Source organism: Saccopteryx bilineata, chromosome X (genome assembly GCF_036850765.1).
Source record: "Saccopteryx bilineata isolate mSacBil1 chromosome X, mSacBil1_pri_phased_curated, whole genome shotgun sequence".
In the NCBI taxonomy this organism is placed as follows: domain Eukaryota; kingdom Metazoa; phylum Chordata; class Mammalia; order Chiroptera; family Emballonuridae; genus Saccopteryx; species Saccopteryx bilineata.
In genome coordinates this window covers 66,333,652-66,345,702 of record NC_089502.1, presented here as the reverse complement: position 1 = coordinate 66,345,702, position 12,051 = coordinate 66,333,652, and the positions used below count along the sequence as shown (strand labels likewise).

The 12,051-nt window shown below is 36.5% G+C and overlaps 1 pseudogene; it reads right to left on the bottom strand.

Annotated features, from left to right (window-relative positions):
* Nucleotides 1–577: 577 nt before the first annotated feature.
* Nucleotides 578–7,971, bottom strand: LOC136317076 (putative elongation factor 1-alpha-like 3; annotated as a pseudogene).
* Between the last annotated feature and the right edge of the window lie 4,080 nt (nucleotides 7,972–12,051).

Genomic DNA, 12,051 nt, shown 5'->3' with positions numbered 1-12,051 from the left:
CAAGAATCAAACCCAGCACATCCACACACTGTGTTGATGCTCTACCATAGAGCCAACTGGCCAGGGCTAATTTTTCTATTTCTGTAACTTTCCCCAGACTTTTCCCTCTATCTGGATTGTGAGTTTACCGATCTCTGACTGAAGAAGATCTAACTATCCTTCCTAGTACAATTCATATTGACTATTTTCTAGGAAGATATTTCCCTGTCCCCCTCACTTAAAATTACTGTGCATTATATGCATGTTTTGCACTTATATTTTTTATATTTATGAAACTTTGTTTTAATGAGTCTCAAAATTCTGCAACACATTTTTGGTCATTTCCATTAAAAATCACTGATTGTAAAAACTAATAACTTAAAAATTGTCACACACATACACACACGCACACACACACAAAAAAAAACCCCAAATGCTCCAGAAATCTCTCTCCTTTCCTTGTAAAGGTTTTACAATGCCTTGTAATCATTAACCAGTTTTTTACTGTTAAACTTAAATAATCAATTAAAACAAACTGTTCTGAGACTATTCTTCTAATGTTGGTTAAGATTGGGTTTGCAGGTATGGGAACAAATATTCATTTAGCCTTCAGAGCTTCCTGGGCACACTTGGTTACTTTGCCAGCTTCTGCAGTGTTCTTGTCTAGTGCTTTAATGACACCCATGTCACAACCATGTGACATGATGTCTGGTGCATGTCACAAACAGAAAAATGGCCCAAAGGAGGAGAGTCAGAGAAGCTCCCAACACACATGGGTTTGCCAGGAACCATATCCATGATGGCAGCATCACCATATTTCAAGAATTATGGGCCATCCTCCAGCTTTTTCTCAGAACGATGAGCAATCTCTTCAGCTGAGCAAATTTGCAATCAAGCACAGGTACTTATCCAGCACTGATTTGGTCTGGATGGTTCAGGATACTCACCTGAATTATGAAGCCAGCTGCTTCCATTGGTTAGCCAGTTTTACTGTCACCAGTTGCATTGTCATGAGGGGCACCTTTGACAGAAACGTTCTTGACCTTGAAACCAACGTTGTCCCCAGGAAGAGCTTCACTTAAAGCTTCATGGTTCATTTCAATGAACTTTACTTCATTTGTAACATTGACTGGAGCAAAGGTGACCACCATTTTGGCTTTTTAAACACTAGTCTCCAACTTAACTCACAGGAACAGTGTCAATTCCACCAATTTTGTAGAAATCCTGGAGGGGCAGACACAAGGACTTGTCAGTTGAATTAGTTGGTGGAAGAATGCAATGCAGAGCTTTAAGCAGCATGGTTCCAGTGGTATTGCTATCTTTATCAGTTATTTTCCATCCCTTGAACCGAGGCATGTTAGCACTTATCTCTAGCATATTGTCACCATTTCAACCAAACTGGCACAAATGTTACTGTGGCAGGACTGTAGCCAATCTTCTTTCTTTCTTTCTTTCTTTCTTTCTTTCTTTCTTTTGGGGGTGAGAGAGAGAGACAAACAGACAGATGGGAATGTAAAGAAATGAGAAGCAGAGTGACGTCACGGAAATGGCGCCGTGAGAAGCGCGTCCGACAGCTCTCCCCTAAATCACAACAAATTTATCAACTAGAAACAGAAAAATTTATCCTCGGAGCATTCCGGAGTTCCACACAAACTGAAAGCAAAAGGACTGTTATCACTTGAATCTGAGAGACGAGGGTGTGGAGGAACCTACCGCAGCGACGCTCATTCAAGCCGCGAGGGAGTGCGCCTGCGTGCTATCAATAAGACCACCCTCAGATGCCGATAAGAAAGAGGAAATCGAATATTATGGATACAAAAGAAAGAGAGGTAACACAAATAGATGTGGAAAAATCTATGGAGAAAAGACTTAACATATTGGAAGCCTTGGAGCTAAATGACAGAGAATTTAAAATAGAAATCTTAAAAATACTCAGAGATATACAAGAAAACACAGAAAGGCAATATAGGGAGATCAGAAAACAACTCAATGAACACAAAGAATATATTACCAAGGAAATTGAAACTATAAAAACAAATCAAACAGAAATGAAAAACTCAATTCACGAGCTGAAAAACAAGGTAACAAGCTTAGCTAACAGAACAGCCCAGATTGAAGATAGGATTAGTGAAATAGAAGACAAACAACTTGAGGCACAACAGAGAGAAGAAGAAAGAGACTCAAAAATAATAAAAAATGAGAAAGCCCTACAGGAATTGTCTGACTCCATCAGAAAGAATAACATAAGAATAATAGGTATATCAGAGGGAGAAGAGAAAGAAAATGGAATGGAGAATATACTCAAACAAATAATAGACGAGAACTTCCCAAGCCTGTGGAAGGAATTAAGCCTCAAATTCAAGAAGCAAACAGAACACCAAGTTTTCTTAACCCCAACAAACCCACTCCAAGGCACATCATAATAAAGATGACACAAACCAATGACAAAGAAAAAATTCTCAAGGCAGCCAGGGAAAAGAAGAGTACAACATATAAAGGAAGGCCTATTAGATTATCATCAGATTTCTCAGCAGAAACTCTACAAGCTAGAAGAGAGTGGACCCCAATATTTAAAGCCCTGAAAGAGAGGAACTTTCAGCCAAGAATACTATACCCATCAAAGCTATCCTTCAAGTATGAAGGAGATATAAAAACATTCACAAATACAGAAAAGATGAGAGAATTTATCAACAGAAAGCCCCCACTCCAGGAAATACTAAGGGGGGTTTTCCAACCAGATTCAAAGAACAAAAGAAAACAACACCACAAGTAACAGCTCCACCAAGAACACAATAAAACCAAACTTAAACTGTGACAACAAAGGAAAAAAAGGGGGGAGAGGATGGAGATTAACAGTAGCAAAGGATGATGAAGTGCAGAAATACTTATAAGATAGGGTACTACAATGAATATGGTAGGTACCCTTTTCATTACTTAATGGTAACCACCCTTAAAAAAACCACCACAAAAACACTTGACTTAAAAAAGGTAGCAACAGAGGAAAGAAGTATGGAACACAAACAAACAAAAACAAATGATAGAAAAACAAAAGAGAAGAATCAAACTAGATACAAAACTAACAGAAAGCAATTTATAAAATGACAGTAGGGAACCCACAAGTGTCAATAATTACACTAAATGTAAATGGATTAAACTTACCAATAAAAAGACACAGAGTAGCAGAATGGATTAAAGAAGAAAATCCAACTATATGCTGCCTACAAGAAACACATCTAAGCAACAAGAATAAAAACAAATTCAAAGTGAAAGGCTGGAAAACAATACTCCAAGCAAACAACACCCAAAAAAAAGCAGGTGTAGCAATACTCATATCTAATAATGCTGACTACAAGACAGAAAAAGTACTCAGAGACAAAAATGGTCATTTCATAATAATTAAGGGGAAGTTGAATCAAGAAGAAATAACAATCCTTAATATATATGCACCAAACCAAGGAGCACCAAAATATATAAGACAGCTACTTATTGACCTTAAAACAAAAACTAACAAAAATACAATCATACTTGGAGACCTCAATACACCGCTGACGGCTCTAGATCGGTCATCCAAACAGAGAATCAATAAAGATATAGTGGCCTTAAACGAAATACTAGAACACCTGGATATGATAGACATCTACAGGACACTTCATCCCAAAGCGACAGAGTATACATTTTTCTCTAGTGTACATGGAACATTCTCAAGAATTGACCATATGTTGGGCCACAAAGACAATATCAGCAAATTTAGAAAAATTGAAATTGTACCAAGCATATTTTCTGATCATAAAGCCTTAAAACTAGAATTCAACTGCAAAAAAGAGGGGGAAAAACCCACAAAAATGTGGAAACTAAACAACATACTTCTAAAAAATGAATGGGTCAAAGAAGAAATAAGCGCAGAAATCAAAAGATATATACAGACAAATGAAAATGAAAATACGACATATCAGAATCTCTGGGATGCAGCAAAAGCAGTAATAAGAGGAAAGTTCATATCACTTCAGGCCTATATGAACAAACAAGAGAGAGCCGAAGTAAACCACTTAACTTCACACCTTAAGGAACTAGAAAAAGAAGAACAAAGACAACCCAAAACCAGCCAAAGAAAGGAGATAATAAAAATCAGAGCAGAAATAAATGAAATAGAGAACAGAAAAACTATAGAAAAAATCAATAAAACAAGGAGCTGGTTCTTTGAAAAGATCAACAAAATTGACAAACCCTTGGCAAGACTCACCAAGGAAAAAAGACACAGGACTCAAATAAATAAAATCCAAAATGAAAGAGGAGAGATCACCACAGACATCATAGAAATACAAAGAATTATTGTAGAATACTATGAAAAATTATATGCCACCAAATACAACAATCTAGAAGAAATGGATAAATTCCGAGAACAATACAACCTTCCTAGACTGAGTCATGAAGAAGCAGAAAGCCTAAACAGACCAATCAGCAGGGAGGAAATAGAAAAAACTATTAAAAATCTCCCCAAAAATAAAAGTCCAGGCCCAGACGGTTATACTAGTGAATTCTATCAAACATTCAAAGAAGACTTGGTTCCTATTCTACTCAAAGTCTTCCAAAAAATTGAAGAAGAAGCAATACTTCCAAACACATTTTATCAGGCCAACATAACCCTCATACCAAAACCTGGCAAGGATGGCACAAAGAAAGAAAACTATAGACCAATATCTCTAATGAATACAGATGCTAAAATACTAAACAAAATACTGGCAAACCGAATACAACAACATATTAAAAAAATAATACATCATGATCAAGTGGGATTCATCCCAGAATCTCAAGGATGGTTCAACATACGCAAAACGGTTAACGTAATACACCATATCAACAAAACAAAGAACAAAAACCACATGATCTTATCAATAGATGCAGAAAAGGCTTTTGATAAAATACAACACAATTTTATGTTTAAGACTCTCAACAAAATGGGTATAGAAGGAAAATATCTCAACATGATAAAGGCCATATATGATAAACCATCAGCCAACATCCTATTAAACGGCATAAAACTGAGGACTTTCTACCTTAAATCAGGAACAAGACAGGGTTGTCCACTCTCTCCACTCTTATTCAACGTGGTGCTAGAAGTTCTGGCCAGAGCAATCAGAGAAGACAAAGAAATAAAAGGCATCCATATCGGAAAAGAAGAAGTAAAGCTATCACTTTTTGCTGATGATATGATCCTATACATCGAAAACCCGAAGGATTCCACAAAAAGATTATTAGAAACAATAAACCAATACAGTAAGGTCGCAGGATACAAAATTAACATACAAAAGTCCATAGCCTTTCTATATGCCAACAATGAAATATTAGAAAACGAACTCAAAAAAATAATCCCCTTCACGATTGCAACAAAAAAAATAAAATACCTAGGAATAAACATAACAAAGAACGTAAAGGACCTATATAATGAAAATTACAAAGCATTGTTAAGGGAAATCGAAAAAGATACAATGAGATGGAAAAATATTCCTTGTTCTTGGATAGGAAGAATAAATATAATCAAAATGGCCATATTACCCAAAGCAATATACAAATTTAATGCAATTCCCATCAAAATCCCTATGAGATTTTTTAAAGAAATGGAACAAAAAATCATCAGATTTATATGGAACTATAAAAAACCCCGAATAGCCAAAACAATCCTAAGGAAAAAGAATGAAGCTGGGGGCATTACAATACCTGACTTTAAACTATATTATAGGGCCACGATAATCAAAACAGCATGGTATTGGCAAAAAAATAGACACTCAGACCAATGGAACAGAATAGAAAGCCCAGAAATAAAACCACATATATATGGTCAAATAATCTTTGATAAAGGGGCCAACAACACACAATGGAGAAAAGAAAGTCTCTTCAACAAATGGTGTTGGGAAAACTGGAAAGCCACATGCAAAAGAATGAAACTCGACTACAGCCTGTCCCCGTGTACTAAAATTAATTCAAAATGGATCAAAGACCTAAATATAAGACCTGAAACAATAAAGTACATAGAAGAAGACATAGGTACTAAAATCATGGACCTGGGTTTTAAAGAACATTTTATGAACTTGACTCCAATGGCAAGAGAAGTGAAGGCAAAGATAAATGAATGGGACTACATCAGAATTAAAAGTTTTTGCTCAGCAAGAGAAACTGATATCAAAATAAACAGACAGCCAACTATATGGGAACTGATATTTTCAAACGACAGCTCAGATAAGGGCCTAATATCCAAAATTTACAAAGAACTCATAAAACTCAACAACAAACAAACAAACAATCCAATAAAAAAATGGGAAGAGGACATGAACAGACACTTCTCCCAGGAAGAGATACAAATGGCCAACAGATATATGAAAAGATGCTCAGCTTCATTAGTTATTAGAGAAATGCAAATCAAAACTACAATGAGATACCACCTCACTCCTGTTAGATTAGCTATTATCAACAAGACGGGTAATAGCAAATGTTGGAGAGGCTGTGGAGAAAGAGGAACCCTCATTCACTGTTGGTGGGACTGTAAAGTAGTACAACCATTATGGAGGAAAGTATGGTGGTTCCTCAAAAAACTGAAAATAGAACTACCTTATGACCCAGCAATCCCTCTACTGGGTATATACCCCAAAACCTCAGAAACATTGATACGTGAAGACACATGTAGCCCCATGTTCATTGCAGCACTGTTCACAGTGGCCAAGACATGGAAACAACCAAAAAGCCCTTCAATAGAAGACTGGATAAAGAAGATGTGGCACATATACACTATGGAATACTACTCAGCCATAAGAAATGATGACATCAGATCATTTACAGCAAAATGATGGGATCTTGATAACATTATAAGGAGTGAAATAAGTAAATCAGAAAAAAACAAGAACTACATGATTCCATACATTGGTGGAACATAAAAATGAGACTAAGAGACATGGACAAGAGTGTGGTGGTTACCAAGGGTGGGGGGGGGAGGGAGGACATGGGAGGGAGGGAGGGAGAGAGTTAGGGGGAGTGGGAGGGGCACAGAGAACTAGATAGAGGGTGACGGAGGACAATCTGACTTTGGGCGAGGGGTTTGCAACATAATTTGATGACAAAATAACCTAGACATGTTTTCTTTGAATATATGTACCCTGATTTATTAATGTCATCCCATTACCATTAATAAAAATTTATTAAAAAAAAAAAAGAAATGAGAAGCATAATTCATAGTTGCAGCATCTTAGTTGTTCATTGATTGCTTTCTCATATGTGCCTTGATCGGAGGCCTCCAGCACAGCAAGTGACCCCTTGCTCAATCCAATGACATTGGGCTTCAAGGTAGCAACCATGGAGTCATGTTTAATCTCACACTTAAGCTGGATGAGCCTATGATCAAGGTGGTGAGCCTGCACTCAAGCTGTATGAGCCCACACTCAAGCCGGTGATCTCAGCATTTCAAGCCTAGATCCTCAGCATCCCAGGCTGATGCTGACCTCTTTAACAATTTCCTCATATCTCTTCTGGATGTAGGGTAGCTCAGTGGAATCCATTTGGTTAACACCAACAATCAGTTGTTTCACACTCAGTGTGTAAGCCAGGAGGGCATGCTCATGGTTCTGCTCTTTTTTAGAGGTAACTGTTTCAAATTCACTGACACCAGCATCAAAAATCAGGAGAGCACAGTCAGTCTGAGATGTGCCTGTTACGATGTTTTTGTGTCCTGATTCTTTAATGATGGTCACATAATACTTGCTGGTGTTGAATTTCCACAAGAAGATATCAATGGTGATACCACAGTCACATCCAGCTTTCAGTTTATCCAAGATACAGGAATACTTGAAGGAGTCCTTCCCTATCTCAACAGCCTCTTTCTCAAGATTTTTGATTGTTCTATTGGCGGTACCATCACATTTGTATATCAGATGTTCAGTAGTGATAGACTTGCCAGAATCTATGTCTAATGGTGACAATGTTGATATGAGTCTTTTCCTTTCTCATTTTGGCTTTGATTTAGGGGTGCATTCCATGACAACTATGTTATGGGAGCAAACCCATTGCCAAAAAGCTGTCTTAAACTTTTCTTATATATCTTCTTATATCCTACCTAACTTTTCTGTTATTTGGAAAGTATATAAATTCCTTGATTAGATACTAAGCCTTTCACCCATAGCATGTATTGGAATCACATTGTTTTGCAGATAGTAGAGTACCTTTGTAGCAAAGGTGTACTAAGTTGGGAATGTCAGCCCAGTACCTAGATATTGTGAAAAACAAAACAAAACAAACCTACCAGGAGGATATAACCATTTATTACTCATAGTACAGGAGAAACCTAATGGTGGCCAGTTGAGCTAGCAAGAACTGCCTCCATCCTTCTTTTATAATGCAGAATGCAGGAGAGAGCACTGCTAAGAACAACAGCACACACTCTGGCTTGTGTATGGGAAAGTATGACCTTCCTTTTAGTACACACTGTGGGAACTTCCCGAAACCAGACTGTGCTTCTCCCTCCTTATGGCTGCTGGCCAGACACGCATCTAGCATCCCCTCTCAAAGAGGGTAAAAGGTTATGTCCAGTATTGGCCCCACATTAGACTTTAATATGTTTGTTAATGCAAATATTTTCTTCATTCATTATCAATTTATTCGTGTAATAAATTAAGTGGATGTGTGTATTTGTGTATGTGTATACTTACCCCTATTCCACCTTACCCATATAGAATTTAGTCCAACATCTTCAAAATACTATAGAAAAATTTTCTAAAACATATTTTGTGGCTTAGGATCCCCCTGAAAAGCAAGACTTCATTTGAGGGACAATATATATATATTGTAGAAAAATTAAATTTGGAATTATATAGACATGCTTAACTTGATTTTTAGGTTCCAAAATGTAGTAATTATGTGGCCTTGAAAAAGTCACTTAATATACTGCTCACAAAAATTAAGCGATATTTCAAAAAAAATAAAAAATAAAAAATAAAAAAAAGGGATATTTCAAAATGAATATGAAGCTATAAAATTTTCCCTAATTTTTATATCTTTAAATTTGATTTTCCTGTTGATAAAATGGAAACTAAATTATTTCTATTAATATTCATATTAGAAGGTAAGGCCCATTAACCCAGAATGCCTTATTTTTTTTCCCTTAGTTAACACACACACACACACACACACACACACACACACATACACATATACACCCATTGGTATATACAGCTAGTGCTCGACTTATGACCACAATTGGTTCTGACAGACCAGTCGTAACACAATTTGGTTGTAAGTTGAGTAGGCTATATGTACAGTACTGTGAAATGATATTATAAAAATTGTTAAGTCACATTTTATCATAATTTTCTATCATTATTGTTATATATTGTAATTTTCTTTGTTCATTTTATGCCATTTGTATCATCTCTACACCATTTTGTTTCTTATTTTTACATTCATCAGGTTTAAGTAAAACACTGCATTACCAGTACAACTGGTTTAATATTTGCAAAGACAATTTCCTCTTGGTAGACATCTTGGGAGGGATTTGATGAAAAATATCCAAGACACAAAACACAAATTGCTATACCGAGTCTGGGATAACAGTTGAAATGGTGCACGCGGAGATGGTAGTGCTGCTGGAAACTGGTCCGCACTGTTGTAAACCCAGCTGGGCAATGCTTGTGCTGCCAGACGCAGAGCAGTCGTGACTAGCAGTTGTGGTCGTAAAGTCGAATGGTCATTAAGTTGCATAGGTCATAAGTAGATCAATATTTGTATTATTAACCAATCATGTTTAGACATGGTATCTTCTGGAAAATGTGACCCTCCCTCCCTATTCCACCTAAAACTTTTCTGTTTTCTCATTTGGTACCAGCATCTAGAACAGTGCTTGACAGTATATAAGAGCCTTAATAAATGTTTGTTGAAACTGTTAAGTAGGCCTCCTATAAATATAAACATTTGTGGTTTAATTGATGTTATTTTGTTAATTCTGAGAATCATTAGCTATTCTCTTCTTCCCAGTACTGTCTTCCTCCTGAACTTGAAGAGGTATTTATATGTCTGCTATCTGAAGCATTTATTTGGACCTCAGAAAGTTCTAGTTCTAATACTATCTCTAACAACTAAGAGTCTCAGTAAATATCTAGCAAATAAATGTTCTACTTCCCTTTCCCTAAAGAAATAAGTTCATTATTAATATTAGCTGGATATAACAAGAGAATGTAAGGCCTTAACAGACATACAAAATTTATTGAATAAAAATTAGACTGGGACAGCACTCCGGATCCAGTAGCTCAGTGTCACCATTTTACTAAGTAAACAGACTGTGCAGTTTTGGTTTTCTTCCTGCAATTCCCTCTATAAGGCCCAGGATATTTATTCCACTTAAAGTTAAACTTCCTTTTTAAAACTATGCTTCAGGTGCACAAATTAGTATAATTTTCCATTCCAATGTTCTAGAATTTGCTCTCCAAGATCACACAGATTGCATGCTTATAAGCATCCTTCTAAGAACAGACTAATCCACAGGCGTGTTTACCCTGAGGCCTATGTGTAGCCAAGAGGTAGCTCTTTTGAAAGATGTGGATGGAGCTTAAATATATAGACAGGTGTGTACACACATATACCCATGACTGCTTGACAGAGCTAAGTTTGGGAGAAAAGAAAGGTGAAATGTGTGCTTCAAGGTTCTTCCAATTACAATAAATTATTTCTCTAGACCTAGAAAATGTTAAAGGTGGGACTGTAGGAAGCCATTTTATTTTGGCTGACCAATCAAAGACAGAGAATGGGTTTGGCTCAAATGGAAAATATTTTTCAACTTCTCTTCTTAAGATATCTAACTTGTTTTCTCTGAGCTCTCCTTGCCTGTTCATTCTCCAGGGCTCCTAACAGGATTGTCTTACCCAGACCTTTCTCAGATTGAACAACAACAAAAAAAATATTATACTTCCATATTTCTCCACCTCTCTGAAACAAATTTTATATTCCTTAAAATTCCTTAGAATTCGACATTCTTTTTAGTTAGAAAAAAGGATCTGATATCAGAACTATTTTTGAATCCATGTTTTTTGTTTGTTTTGTTTTTTTGTATTTTTCCAAAGTTTGAAGCCAGGAGGCAGTCACACAGACACCCGCATGTGTCTGACGGGGATCCACCCAGCATGCCCACCAGGGGCCAATGCTCTGCCCAGCTGGGCCATTGCTCAATTGCAGCAGGAGCCATTCTAGTGTCTAAGGTGGGAGGCCATGGAGCAATCATCAGCACTCGAGGCCAAATTTGCTCCAATGGAGCCTTGGCCGCGGGAGGGGAAGAGAGAGACAGAGAAGCAGATGGGAAATTCTCCTGTGTGCCCTGACTGGGAAACCAACTTGAACTTCCACACACCAGGCCGACGCTCTACCACTGAACCAACCAGCCAGGCCCATGTTTATTTTTAATTGTAACCTTGAATAAATTATTTTTTTACCTCTCTGAGTGATAGCATATTATATGCAAAATATTTTCAGTGTACAAAGTGGCAAAAAAGTAAGTTTACAGTTGTTTGCATAGAAAATAATACAATAATAAGTAATAATACATGTATAAACTCTTTTTTGAGTACTCATAATTGAAAACTACTTTGCCCTACCCTGTGTTATCATATATGCTATATGACAAATGGGTAAACTGTTAATATCTTTTTCACAAGATACATATTAAACATAAAAATAACATCAGAACTAATATTTACTGAGCCATACACAGTGAAAAACATCTTATATTTATTATATAATATTCATTTCTTTAAAAATAAAGATTAATAATATTATTGTATAATTTCATAAATAAGGAAACAGAAGAAGGAAAGTATACTTTATCCAAGTTAAAAGTAAGTGGTAGATCTCAAATATGAATTTAGTTTTGTTGGACCTTATAGCTCAACATGATGGTATATATAAATTTCATCTACAGTGTGTCCATAAAGTCATGGTGCACTTTTGACCAGTCACAGGAAAGCAACAAAAGAAAATAGAAATGTGAAATCTGCACCAAGTAAAAGGAAAACCCTCCCAGTTTCTGTAGGATGATGTGGCAGCATG